Below are 13,298 nucleotides of genomic sequence, written 5' to 3'. Positions count from 1 at the left end.
ACGGGCATCCTGAGCGCTGAGGCTGGGTGAACTTGTCATTCTCTTTGAAGCAGTGGGGAAAAAACAACAACAGGGCACTTCCTAAAGGAAGCCCAGCTGTTTTCTGGGTGGTGAGGACCAGGTTGCCAAGGCAAAACCTGCCTTTGCCAGGAGGGACGAGTGATGGAGAGCTGGGGTGCCGCTCTGGGGACGGCAGCAAGGAGAGCCCTGAGTGTTACAGATCCTGGGGATCCCTCAGACATGGTGGCAGGAGGAAGAGCAGTTTGGGGTCAGGGAAGTGCCTCCTGCAGGTGTCCAGGCCCTCCTGTTGCAGCAGGACCCAGCTGGCACACACTGCTCCCCTGGCAGCCTGCTCTGAGCCTGGCTCCAGGGATGCAGACTGGCTCGTGGCTCAGATCCCAGGAGACTGCATCCCTACAGCTGCAGACATCCCCCCTGTGACAGCTGCAGACATCCCCCCTGTGACAGCTGCTGGCCACTCCTGAAAGATCTCGGGGTGCCCTATGGAAAGTGCCCCGAGAGAGCTGAGGAATGGTTTTCATGTCAGGAGGGAGAATCAGCATCCAAACTCTTCCCCCCACAAGGAAAGCCCCCACATGTTACATTTTACATGGCATTACTCCACACACTGCATTTCCACAGTTTTATCAGCTTCCCTGGGAATCCTGGGATGGAGCAGCTCCTGTCCCTCCTGCCAGGCTCTGGGAATGGCACCTGTGGCACTGCCCAAGGGAAACCCATCCCTGGGCTGGCCACAGCAGCCAGCAGAGCCCTGCATCCTTCCCTTCCCCACTGCTGCTGAGCCTGCCAGGAAACATTCCCTCCACGGGAAAAGCCAGAGCCTGATCCTCACCCAGCCCAGCTCCTCTTGCTCCTGCTCCTTACAGGGTGAGCTTCCAACACGGGGAGCAAAAGGGTATTTTTGTATTCTTTCATCCTTCATTGTGGCGAGGCTCTCCCTGCTCCAATCCCATTGTCAGCAATCCCGAGGGAAGGGAATTTGCAGTCCCTGGTTTGGGATGTGGCCCCAGACAGCTCAGTCCAGGTCCTCACCGTGCAGGTTCATCCCTGGGCTGTCAGAGGCACTGCAAGGATTTCTGTTCCACTTGCTGTACCCTGATCCCAGTCCAGGTTAGCTTTAAAAGCCAATGACCAACAACAAATCAAGTTTACTTCAAATTCAAAATCTGCCTGTACTCGGTGTGCAGCATTTCTTCAGGAAAAGAGGCTTTCAGAAAAAAACATGTTTTTTTTTTTCTTTCCTTTCCTAGACACATCAGCACGGGGCACACAAAATTCCGGTTTCATTTAGTGCTCACTGACTCCTTCAGGAAGCTCAGAGCTGAAAAGCACCCGTCACACTGCCCCAGAAATCAGGAAAACATTTAAGAGCAAAGCTAGAAAGGTGCTGGGTTGAGGCTCACAAATGATGGGGGTATTACAAGGTATTTTGATCTCTGTGCAAAGGAATATTCCCACTAATGTCAGTAAGAATTGGATGCACACACCCAGAGGCAGAAACATGCATTTGTTTGCTGATAAATAATTTTTAAGCTCAGGAAATAAATGGATCAGTATTGTTTTCCCAGACCCTAGATTCAGGAGACTTTATGAAGATGAGAGTGCTCTGACTGGGAAATAATTTCTGTTTCAGGAAGCTCATTTCTTTGAAGCAAAGAACCTGAAAGTTTATAATGCTCACCAGAAATGAGTAATAATTTATTACTTATGGATATGTCTGTGCTCTGAAGTATATGGGACATGGAATGAAATCCTGGACCCATTCAAGTTAATAACAGAACTGCCACACTTTAAAAGGGTGTTAGCCTCTATAATTTACAGTCTAAGAGCAGATATTGGACCCTGGAAAAGTTTCATTTGAACTTCAGGGAAGAATCAGACTGTATCAGACTAGAAACCTCTCACTGATTTTAGGAACCACTCGACTGAGTTGAAGCAACTACATTGCAACCCATCTCCAGAGATGTCAGGGAATAATATTTATCTAAACAATGGGTGAGAGATAATTGAAAAAGAAAAAAAGCCGTGGCAAAACCAGACACTATGGACAAACAGCACAGAAAAAAAAGAGTAAACTAATTCAAAATCTTCAGGGAAACAGAAATCAGGTCCTTCCTTATAGGAGCTCATGATTAAAAAAGGGAAAAAAGCCCCCTGCCAGTGCCCTTTTAAGTGTACAAGCTTGCAGCACTGAGGATACAGCCTGCTTGAAATTAGTATAAATCTCCCAGTGTATTAAAGCAGCAGCAGATGAGGGTAGCTATGGTAATTCTAGCACTTTATTAAACACCAGACAAATTGAAGAGTACATTTCCTGCTTTTTGAAAGAAATGAATGATATCTTCTGATTGGGGAATGCTGAGGGCAAGGGAAGCTGCCTGCACTGGCTTCACCCAGCCCTGCAGTACATCCGTCAGGACGTTCAGAGGGGCTTTCCATGGGAACACCGTGCAAGGACAGGGGGGGACCCATCTCTTATTGCTAAAATTAATTTTATCACGGTGCTAACTAACCCTCTTCCCCCCTGGAATGGCACACAAATAAGGAGAAATGGCTGGGAAGGCTCGTCCCTCTCCTCCAGCACTGTGTGTTTGCAGCAGGGCTGAGCTCTGCGCCATTCCCCTGCCCAAACTCCAGCTCGGAAAACAGATCCATAAAGAACCAGGGATCTGATTAGGGGGAAAAAAAAGTACATTTATGTTTTGACCGTGTTTTATTTTTAACATAAACCATCTTGGAAAAAGTTTTATGATTTAGCATTTATGAATGACTAGATTTTAAGAGAATTGTAATATTTTTTTAGGGTATTTCAGCTCTATGAGTTATTTCTTGTAGATTCAGATAATGACATTATAAATCTTTCTGTGGAGGCAATTACTAAGGCAGAAATGGCCTATTCCCCATTGGCTTTTAGGCTCAGCTTACTGACATATTACAAGCAGGCTTACCATGGTCATTAAAAACTGATCTGGGATTTATTGTACCTCTTTAAACTCTCAGTACTTTGAAAAGTATTGAACAGAAAGGAATACAAGGTGAAGTTACAAAGAGATCCAACGAAGCAATCAGGGGAAAAATAGGCTTAATTTATCCCAGCAAGGCCCACCAGAAGCGCCACAAAAATATTTGAAATTGAGCTTTGAGTCCTTAATAGAGATCACTCCCACGAGCTATTAATCATATCAAATGGAAACACTTTTAACCAGAGGGTTTGGGAACAGGAGGGACAGCACCACCAGATTACAGGGCAGAAAACAAAGCCAAGCTTTTAAGTCTGCCAACAACAACAAAATAGCTGCCCGATGCAGCAGACAAGAATGAAAAAAATTCAGCTACAGCAACTTTTCTTGCCTGGACCCCGGTGACCTGCAGTGCCAGCAGGAATTTGCTCCGTGCCGGGTGTCCAGCGCATCCCTGAGCTCCGTGCGCGGCAGTCGGGATCTGGGGAGCAGCAGCACCTGGGCAGGGCAGCTCAGAGCCCACCTGAGCTCCTGGAGCCACGGCAGGGCTGGGAGGACAGGAATCCCTGAGGATCTGAGCAAAGGTCAGTGACGGCGTTTCTGTTCATCACCTGCAGCCAGCCCTCAGCCCCGGCTCATCCCTGGCGCCCCTCGCTCTCCTCTCCTCCTGGGCTTCGGCTTTCCCATGGGATGAGTGGCTGCTCAGGGAGCTCTGCTGGGTTTTCTACCTCCTGTGGTCACCTCTGAGAATCCCCTTTGGTTTAGGCACAAAGCCCCCCACGGGGCACGGGTGCCTCAGGGTGTTCCACGGCTTCCCAAAATACAGCGTTCCCTGTGCATGAGGGAGGGAAATCTCCAGTTTTAGCAACAATTCTCTATTAACAGACCATAACTGCCTGGGAAAAAGCACCATAGCTTTGGTTTTAATTCTCAAAAATAAGAGGCAATTTGGTTATCTTTCCACCTGTGAATGGGCATCAGATTTGTAAGGGATGGTGGTTCAGAGCCTTTCTGAAAACCTCACTGGAGATGCTTGAGAGCTGTTGATTTAAGAGCTAAATATCATTTCTGCTGTGCAAGTCATCAGAAGCTTCCTCCAGATGATTCTGACAGACACAACATATTTGGATGTTGTACAAGATGCTAGGCTGGTCAACACTCATTTTAAAGGATGTGTTTTAACGTGATATTCATTTCCAACCTGAAACCAAATTATTACAGGTAGTCTAAAAGCACAGCCTTTTTGTCAAGTTTGCATTTTCCAGACAGATTTGTCACTCTAAAATTCTCTTTACTTTTCCCCAGGAATAAACTGAACTGTATTTGAAAATAATGGCTTTAATTATAATTGGCATATCTGAGCCTACAGCTAGTGCCAGTCACTTTACTAAGTGACATTACTTATGACACTGGCAAGATCAGAGTCTTTTATCACTTTTTTTTTTAAATTATTAATAGGAGACAAATTTCTAACCTTCTCTAATATCTGATTATCTCTGGATAACTAGAGATGGGTGGAGATAGAAGATCACATCCAGAACTGGGGCCCCAGCAGTAATCCCTAAAAATCCATGGTATTTGGAGTGCAGAAACTTCTCCAGATGAGCAGAAATCCAGAGATTTACACCCCCTTGGACTCAAGTGGCTGTCACAGGATTGCTGTGTGTAAATCAGGGCTGAGACAACTCTGCCCCAGCACTGGGCACAGCCCACGACCTCAACTCGTATTTTTGGGGTCTGTTGGCATCCAGTGCACCAAAAGTGCCTGGTGGGTCCATCCATCCATCCATCCATCTATCCATCCATCCATCCATCCATCCATCCATCCATCCATCCATCCATCCATCCATCCTTGCTGGAATGAGGAGAGATTGCTGGGGGAGGTGGGCAGAGGGAAGGGGGGAAGCTGGGGCAGGGCTGCTGAGGCTGCTGCAGCACCCAGAGAGGGCTGAAATGAGGGCTGCAGCGTCACCTGCCCTGTGCACACAGCCCAGGCTCAGCTCAGACCTAACCAGGCTAAAACCAAGCAGGGAGGGCAGCAGACCCCACTGCAGAACAGCAGCACTTGTAGGATCTGCCTGACACACAGAATTCACCTGAAATGCTCAGTAAACTGAACCCGTTCAGACCTGCTCCTCCTCCTCGGAACAGCATCCATTGCCACTTCCCCAGCAATAACCCAGGCTGTAAAAGGGCTCTTAGGATCCTTTCTAAGGGGTTTGCAGGCACTTGGGGGTCTCTGTCAGCCCATCCTGAGGGCAGGTGAAGGATCCCACGGCAGAGCTCTGGAGGAGCTGGGCTGAGGCACTGCCCATCGCTCCAGAATCCTGCACATTCCCACAGCAGCTGCACGCCCCTTCCAGAGCTCAGAGTACAACACCAGCCCCTTCGTGATTAAAACACCTCCAGATGAACCCCCTCAGAGTCCAGGAGATCCACCATGGAATTCTGCTGCTGGAAAATCTGCATCACCTGCTGCTCATTTTGACTGCTTTTACAAAAGTTGTCCCAGACTTAACCTGACACTGGAGTGCTCCTATCTGAGCTCCTCCAGCATCCTCAACTGGGTAACACTGTGTGCAGAAGATTTTCATAATTATTATTTAAAAAATGTATTTTCATTAAAATCCAGAAGCAGCACACAGAACTGCCTTAGAAAAGTTGGGAAAACTGATCAGCACCAATTCCACTTTTCCATGGTCACACGGACTGCAATGCACAGAAGTCAAAGCCCAGGAGCAAAGCTCCAAACACAAAAGATAAGTCAGAGAAGGAAAACACATTTAATTCGGCCCCAAACACACAGGATAAGTCAGAGAAGGAAAACACATTTAATTCATGTTTTCCTTTGCTTTGTCCACACATATAGCCAGCAACATCTTCCCTCACAGACAGCTGACGTCAAGACTCAGCTGAAACATTTCCAGTATCATTCCTTGGTGCATGCAAGAGGATCTCCAAAACTGTGAAAAATAATTAATAATTTGGGATTTGGGAATTTCAGTGTGAAAAGTCTCTAAACAGACTCCCTTTTCCTACAGAGTGAGCTGAAGCATCCATGAGTTTTTACTGTAAACTCCCACTGATTTCCATGCCGTGCCCAAAGAGTCCTGGCACTGAAGCAGGTTCACATTCTAATGGGAATTAAATTAAATTCCCAATTAAATCTCTGAGGTGTCAACTGCTACCTCCTCCAAGAGAAGCAGGTGACCTCCAGGAGTCCCTTCCAACCTGAATTATTCCATGAGCATGTGGAAAGCTGCTTTTCCCTGCTGTAGGACTGGTGTTAAGGATGCCATTTAGCATGCTCAGAGATGAAGTCTGCAGCAGGCAGGATGGAGTTAGAGGAATGCAATTTAAAACACATTTTCCTCGCAGATAATGCGATGTGTGGTTCTCCCAGGAGGAACACTCATGACCTATTCCAGTCACAACCCTTATTTATAGGTGGTGCTGGAATGAATGAAACCTGCTGCTCCATAGTGAGGAATTTTTGTGATGCAATAACTGAAGCAGCCATCACAGAAAATTAGGTCCCTGTATGATTCTGCATGAAAACAACTTGAGGATTCTGTCTGAACTAAGTGATTTACAGCAGAGAAATATTTCTCCCTGCTACCCAGAGGGCCCAAATTGAATCTTGGATGGAGCAGCTGCAGTTCTGAAGGACTGCTCTGTGTCAATCCAGCACTTGACAGCAGCTGAGCTGGAAGAAGGAACAATTCTGGTTTTGCCCTTTTCCAGCAGATTGGCACAAGCACTGCTGAATCCAATTCCAAGCCTAGAACCAATCTCCAATGTTTATGCCAGAAACTCTGGGGAATTGTTGAGGAAACAGCAGATTGTGAATAAAGATACTGAGCCCACAGGAGAGAGCTCCTGGGCTCTCTAAAAGCAGCAGCTGGGGCAGGGTTTGCCTGTCCCTGGTGGGATGAACCCCCCTGAACCACCAAACCAAAAAGCTCAGGTGCTCAAAACTTGGTGAAGAAATGGGAGACTCAAACTGCAAAGCTCATGAGAGATTCTGGCTCTTCAGGCAAGGTCCGAGGAACAGAGTAGGAAAATTCAAGATACAAACTGAGAAATAAATGGCAACCAAAAAGCTGCCTCTTACTAATTCATAGAGAAATCCAAGTGAAATTGGTTTGCACGAGCTTGTCAACTCAAAAAGGTGGAGAAAGCCTGGGCAGATGTCCTCAGGATGGCCTGTGTGTTTAATTCTTTTTGGGAGTGAGTGGAGTGTCACCACCATGCTCCAGCCTTTGATCAGAAAGCTTCGAAAATATTTGGGCAATTTAGCTATTTTAAAATAGTTTGCTTGCTTTGCAGTCCTTCCTCCTTCACCCTCTGCTATTCAAACAATGAAAGCTCAGAGGTACTAATAGTTATTCCTGAGAAATACTGAAGAATGGGTGAGGTGACAAAACACAGCAGTCAAGGGAATAAGGAAAAGAACTTAGTGGGAGATTATAAAGAAATTTTGTTCTTTTAAAATTTATGGGAAAACTAGAACAAATTATCTGTATTCTGTAAAGAGAACAAGCAAAAGAGTTTGACATTTTACACATGAAGACTGAATTTACTTCTGCGAGGAAGGAGAGGGACCAAAAGCAACAGACATCAGTAACTTCTGGAGAAATTCCTGCTGGCTGGAGGATACCTTGTACTTAGTTCAGGTACAAAATCAGCCCCCAAACTGTGCTCAGAGTGTTTATCAAAGGTTGATGGGCAGGATGGGGCTGCACAAAGTGAGGCTCCGCAGGGGCTGGTGCTATTCAATATTTTCATTAGTGACCTCATTGACAGCATAGATTTTGCTTATTCCACCTGCAGACAGCATCAGCTTGGCAGCGAGCTGGGGTGCAGGATCAGAATCCAAAATGATGGCGACAAGGCAGAGAAGCAGCAAGATAAACGATGTTCAAAAGGGGCAAGTGCATCAAATGTCACCGAGGCAGCAGCGTCCAACAGGGCACCATGAGGGAGGGACCAGAACAACAGCTCTGTGTAAAAGAACTCAGGGATGGTTTAGTCCTTCTTCCATCAAAGCTGGACCTCAGACATGGAAGAACAGCCAAGAACCAGCCCCAGGTACTGATGTCACCTCAAGCTTTGGCTGACAGAAGAAAGCAGATCCTACTAAATGACTAAAATAATTCTCCATTCCTGCTTAAAACTCCTCCTAAAGACAGACATTCCAATCTAAATGTCACTGTACAGACACCTCTGCTCCCCAGGTCCTGCTCTGCTGCCAGGGAGGATTTTAGCTCCCCAGTTCCCAAACAGGGGGTGCTTTAGGAAGAGGGCTTTGGATCAGTTTGGATCAGGATCAGTTGCTTTGATGCACTTGAATGGCAAGAGCTGTGTGGATGAGCACGAAGTGCCTGATGCTCCACCGAGCCAGGGAGGGGCCACAGGAAGAGAAAGTTGGGTTTGGTGTCTGTGAGGGGTTACAAATAATGGACTTGAGTCAGTAAGAGCTGCTTAACAGGCCCTGTGCCAGGAAAAGTCCATCCCTACTGAATCCACCGGGGAAAATTCCCTGAGAAGAGTTTGTTTATGTGAAAATATGAGCATAGCACTGTTGTCAAGGTCAGTAGGGCTTACAGGGATCTGCTTTGCACGAGGGGTGCCTGGAGTTCACACAGCAACCCCACCTGCCCTGAATTCTGTGATCAGTGACATCAATCTGCAATCAGTTTCTATCTGCAGCAACACCTTGGCTATTCCTTCATTTACATCTCTCAGGCATCTCTAGCATTGTTATAATTCTGTTTAGAGGCTGGTGCAATGGTCTAACACAGGTTTTAGACAAGAAGAGCTCATCATCACCACTGGGCAAGGAAACTCCTTGTTCCCTCTGGGGGTGGTGTCTGCCTTGGCCTTTCTGTTTTACTCCTTTTGTGCTGCCCACGTTTGGAACGGGCACCTGGCTCCAGCCTGCACCAAGACAAACAAAAAGCAACAGCAGGAAAACTCATCTCTCTCAGTGCTCAGGAACACCATTTCCCAAACTGGCATCCACAATTAACATCCCGTAAAAACACGATCCCAGCTGGACACACGGAGGAGGAGGAGGAGGATGGAGGGCAGAAGTAACACCCAGCTGAGGCTGTTGCATGGAGTGTTTTCTCTGTGAGCCCAGTTCATTAGAGAGAAAGCAGTGATTTAAACTACCTAGCTAACCTCTTCCAGAGCTGCAGTTTATAATCATAAATCAGGCATGTGACTACCTGGAGGCACTGGGAGTTTGCTGTTACACTGCCTTCCAGAGCTGGGAGGGAAGGAAAGTTCCTATTATTGGATCATGCAGTAGACATTGGTGCTCAAAATTTCCACTTACACTACATTAGCTCGAGGCAGTTCATTTGCTAAAATAAAAGAAACAAAGTGTAAAATATTCACTGACTTGCTCAACAAAGCAATCAACGAAAGGGAGAAAGAAGGAGAGAGGAGGGAGTGTGATCCCCCCTCCCTGCTATCACACTGTTGATAAATACCATTAATGTTTAAAATTACCTCCCCCATTCGATTCAAATTTAAAAGTATTAGTGGCATTATCAGTCTGTCTATCCATCTCCCTTTATTTTGTCTGTCTCCTACTTCTATTTTGTGTGAAATTTCAAGAGATGAATCCCATTTTCTATTAATTCAATGCCTGTCACCTTGCATTGCATCACGTAACCCGGATCACAACAATGAAATCTAAGGGCTTAAATTAATAATATTGCAACACATCACTTTGTAAAGCGTCCTGCTCGTCCCTCTCCAGCCAGCTCAGGTGCTTTGCCCTCCAGGCTCCGCTTTCCCTGGCAGCTCTGGGTGGGATTGCTCCTGTACAGATGCAAACAATCCATAATTGGTGACTGAATCCTCTGACTGGGTGCTGGATGGCGTTGCTTTAATAGGGTCTTGAGTTTTAACAAGATGTTTTTGCTTAAAAAATAAAATAGTTGGGGAAAGAGCTTCAGGGAATATGAGATCTGTGTTCTCTGAGTGGCATTTTCCACACCTACAAATATATGCTGACAGGTAACTCTATTGCATTACAATTGCCTTACATACAATGTCAGCTAAAGCTACATGGAAAGTCAGCATCTTGGAGCACCTCTGCATCATGAAACAGCTGAGGGATCTGCTTAACTATTACAAGTTCAGCTGTAATTTCATTAGAGCCACTAATTCTCAAATAGGAAAGGCAAAAAAAAAAAAAAAGCCAAGATTATGTGCAAGTAAATCATCAGAACCACTACAAATTCAGGAAGGAATAAAACATTCTGCCTAAAGGAAAACACACGAGATCAAAAATACACCCTCTCCAACACTCACTGCTGTTATTCAGGCATGTCTCCTGTTATGTTTTGTCATGTAGAAACAAACCCACTAGCAAGGATCTACACTTTTAGCCCGTATTTCCTAAAAGAAATGATAAAAAAAAAAGAAGTTTGACCAGGAGTTGTTCAGTGGCCAAGCTGAACTGTCAGAAACAGATGCTCAGCTGGGAGTGCCCACCTTGTTCTCCCCTTCCCTCGGAGGAGCTGTAGGAATATTCATCAGGCTCCAAGCAGATGAAGGCAGGCCTTGGTGAGCAGCTAGGATGGGATGAGAGGGGATTCATTAGCTAGCTGCTAATCGGCAAATAAGTTCCAGCCCAACCTGCTGAGTGTAAATGCAAATTTCCCACCTTTGGAGCCGCCTCACGGTACAGCTATTGATTTATGTTTGAATGGGAGTTCAAAAAAAAGAAGTTGTCTTTTGAAGCCTCGCTATCTGAGCACGGCTCCTTTGTCCAGGTGTCTTGGGGATCTCTCGCTGCAATTTTGATCTTTGTATTCCAAAAGCCTTGGAGAGTCAATTCAGGTAACTTAAAAGTGAGATAAAATCAGAAAGGATTTGGAAATAAAGTCTTTGCCTTGTCACATTAATGCGGCCCTATCAAGTGGCAGTTTATCAAGAGGCAGCTCACAAGGTTTTAATGAGCATGCTGCCTGTTCTTGTACAATACTAATTAATCCCATTTTTTCACACTGGTGTGATTGCTTCATGAAACCTGCATTGTTTTATGCTCAGCAGCAAAGCGGGCTCTCACTGATTAAATCTCCTTCCCGGAGCTGGAGCCTGACAACTGAATTATACCTTGCTCAAAATAATAATGGGTATCAGCTAATAAATACGGTTTAACACACACAAAACTATGCAGCCAAAATCACACCACAAAATAGGAGTTTGACTTATAGGCACAGCAGTGTTTCATTAAACATCTGTATTATAATTCACTGGTTTTCCAACTGATGTAATAACTTAATTGATGAGAACAAAGACAAGCTTATTTATTCACCCAATTGCTTGCTTCTTGACTAACGTTTTTCCTTGGCGTTATTGTGGAAATAAATATGCAATATTCTTTTTATAGAAGTCTAATTTAGGCCCTTTTTTTCCCCTATTGAGAAGTCAACATCACAATCTGTTTCTGACAAGTTCTTGCTGCAGTGAAGCAAGCGGCATTATGATAAGACAGCAGCGTGTTGTTTACCCTAATGTTCAGACATTCCAGCAAAGGTGAGAGAGGTGTGATGCTTCAGGCAGTTAATAATGAATAATTGTCTGCAAATTTACATTACAGGGTTCAAAAAGCTTGTTTTCTCTCTTTTCCCTTCCCTGCTCTCCCACATGATTTAAAGCTGCTTCCACCTCAGCCAGGGAAGGGAGAACTGCAAAGTACTAATGAGAACAGCAGCACTTCTCTCTGCAAGACCAAATCAAATTAGGAATGTCACAGATATGAAATAATTTGGGCGAAATAAAAAATATTTCTTTCCCCAGCTGACAAAGAGAACAATTTTTTTTATTTTTTTTATTTTTTTTTCTCTTTTACGTGTGGCAGAATAAGATGGTCAAAACTTAAAGTCTCCTTTTGCTTAAGAAGTTCTGAAAAGAGACTTTGCCACTTAGGAGCTCCTTCAAGAAGTGCTCCCTGCCGTCAATAAAGCAGAAAAGCCATCATTAACCTTGGATTTAATATAGATTTATATATGGAGCTCTGGATGCCCTGAGAGAAACTGTTTATTATTTATCTCTCATTTGTAAGAGTGCCAGCAAAGTATGAGGAATTCTACAGCTGGATCTAAAGAAATAAAGGGGAGGATTTTCAGGGGAGAAACAAAAGTCTCATCTCCAGCCTCTCCAGTACCCTTAGCTGAATTTTGCAGCTGCATTTAATGGGAAAAAAAGGAGTAGAAGTTTCAAAAATACATAATATTTATCCCTACCATCACCTTCTGAAATATTTACAGTCTGAGGAGTCTCTGTCAAGAGTTAGACCAATAGAAAAAACACTTCCAGAATAAAAATATTTTCCATTAATTGCTGTTATGTGAGATTTTGCACTGGCCTTTGTTGTTATTAAAAATATTGGTAAAATTTGAGTTTCTATTGCTTTAGGAATTACTCTGGGCCCTTATGAAAAGAAAGCTCAAACAATAAATTAGAAGGGGCCATTCAATTAGAAAGGATACACGAGAAGGGGCTATCAGATAAGTCTTGGACTAAGATAAAAATAAAATAACAGTTTTAAAGTTGTGCTGCTCTTTGATAGAATCACCAAAACAAGCAACAAGACAGCTTAGAAAATATGAGCAAAGAAAAAGAAATCCCTGTATTTTCACTTATTCCAATTTCATTGCAGTTGCTTTAACATCAGCATTTAACTGAGTCTCTCCAGCTGATGCAAAGCAGCAGAATCCCACAAGGATCTGATCCAGATCTCCCCTCCAGGCAGGATCAGCATCTCCAGAGGGATGGGAATGGGGCTGGGAGGGGATCAGCATCTCCAGAGGGATGGGAATGGGGCTGGGAGGGGATCAGCATCTCCAGAGGGATGGGAATGGGGCTGGGAGGGGATCAGCATCTCCAGAGGGATGGGAATGGGACTGGGAGTGGCTCTCCAGGGCCAGGATTCCTGCCCTGTCCTTCCAGCAGGGAATGTGTCCCTCTCTCTCTCTCTCTGGGAGGGACAGAGGCCAGCAAAGCAGAGAGCTCAGTCCAGCTCTGCCCAGCTCAGCGGGGAAAGCAGAACTTGACAGAAGCAGAAGTTCCTGGGGAATCAGGCACTAAATCTATCCCACAAATATCATAACTCCCTGGCAGATCCAGCTATAATTAGATCATGACCTATGTCTGATATTAGAACTCAATTTGTAGAATTGATGCGCCACATGAAATAAAAAGAATTAAAGAGAATAATTAATTCCTATTAGGAAAAACAATATTAAACCATCTGCAACGATGACTTCTCCATGTGCAACCACACATAAAAAT

Source organism: Pseudopodoces humilis, chromosome 19 (assembly GCF_049639895.1).
Source record: "Pseudopodoces humilis isolate 2021_Gansu_Grassland_sample_001 chromosome 19, ASM4963989v1, whole genome shotgun sequence".
NCBI classification, from domain to species: Eukaryota; Metazoa; Chordata; class Aves; order Passeriformes; family Paridae; genus Pseudopodoces; species Pseudopodoces humilis.
This window is presented reverse-complemented; position numbering follows the sequence as displayed.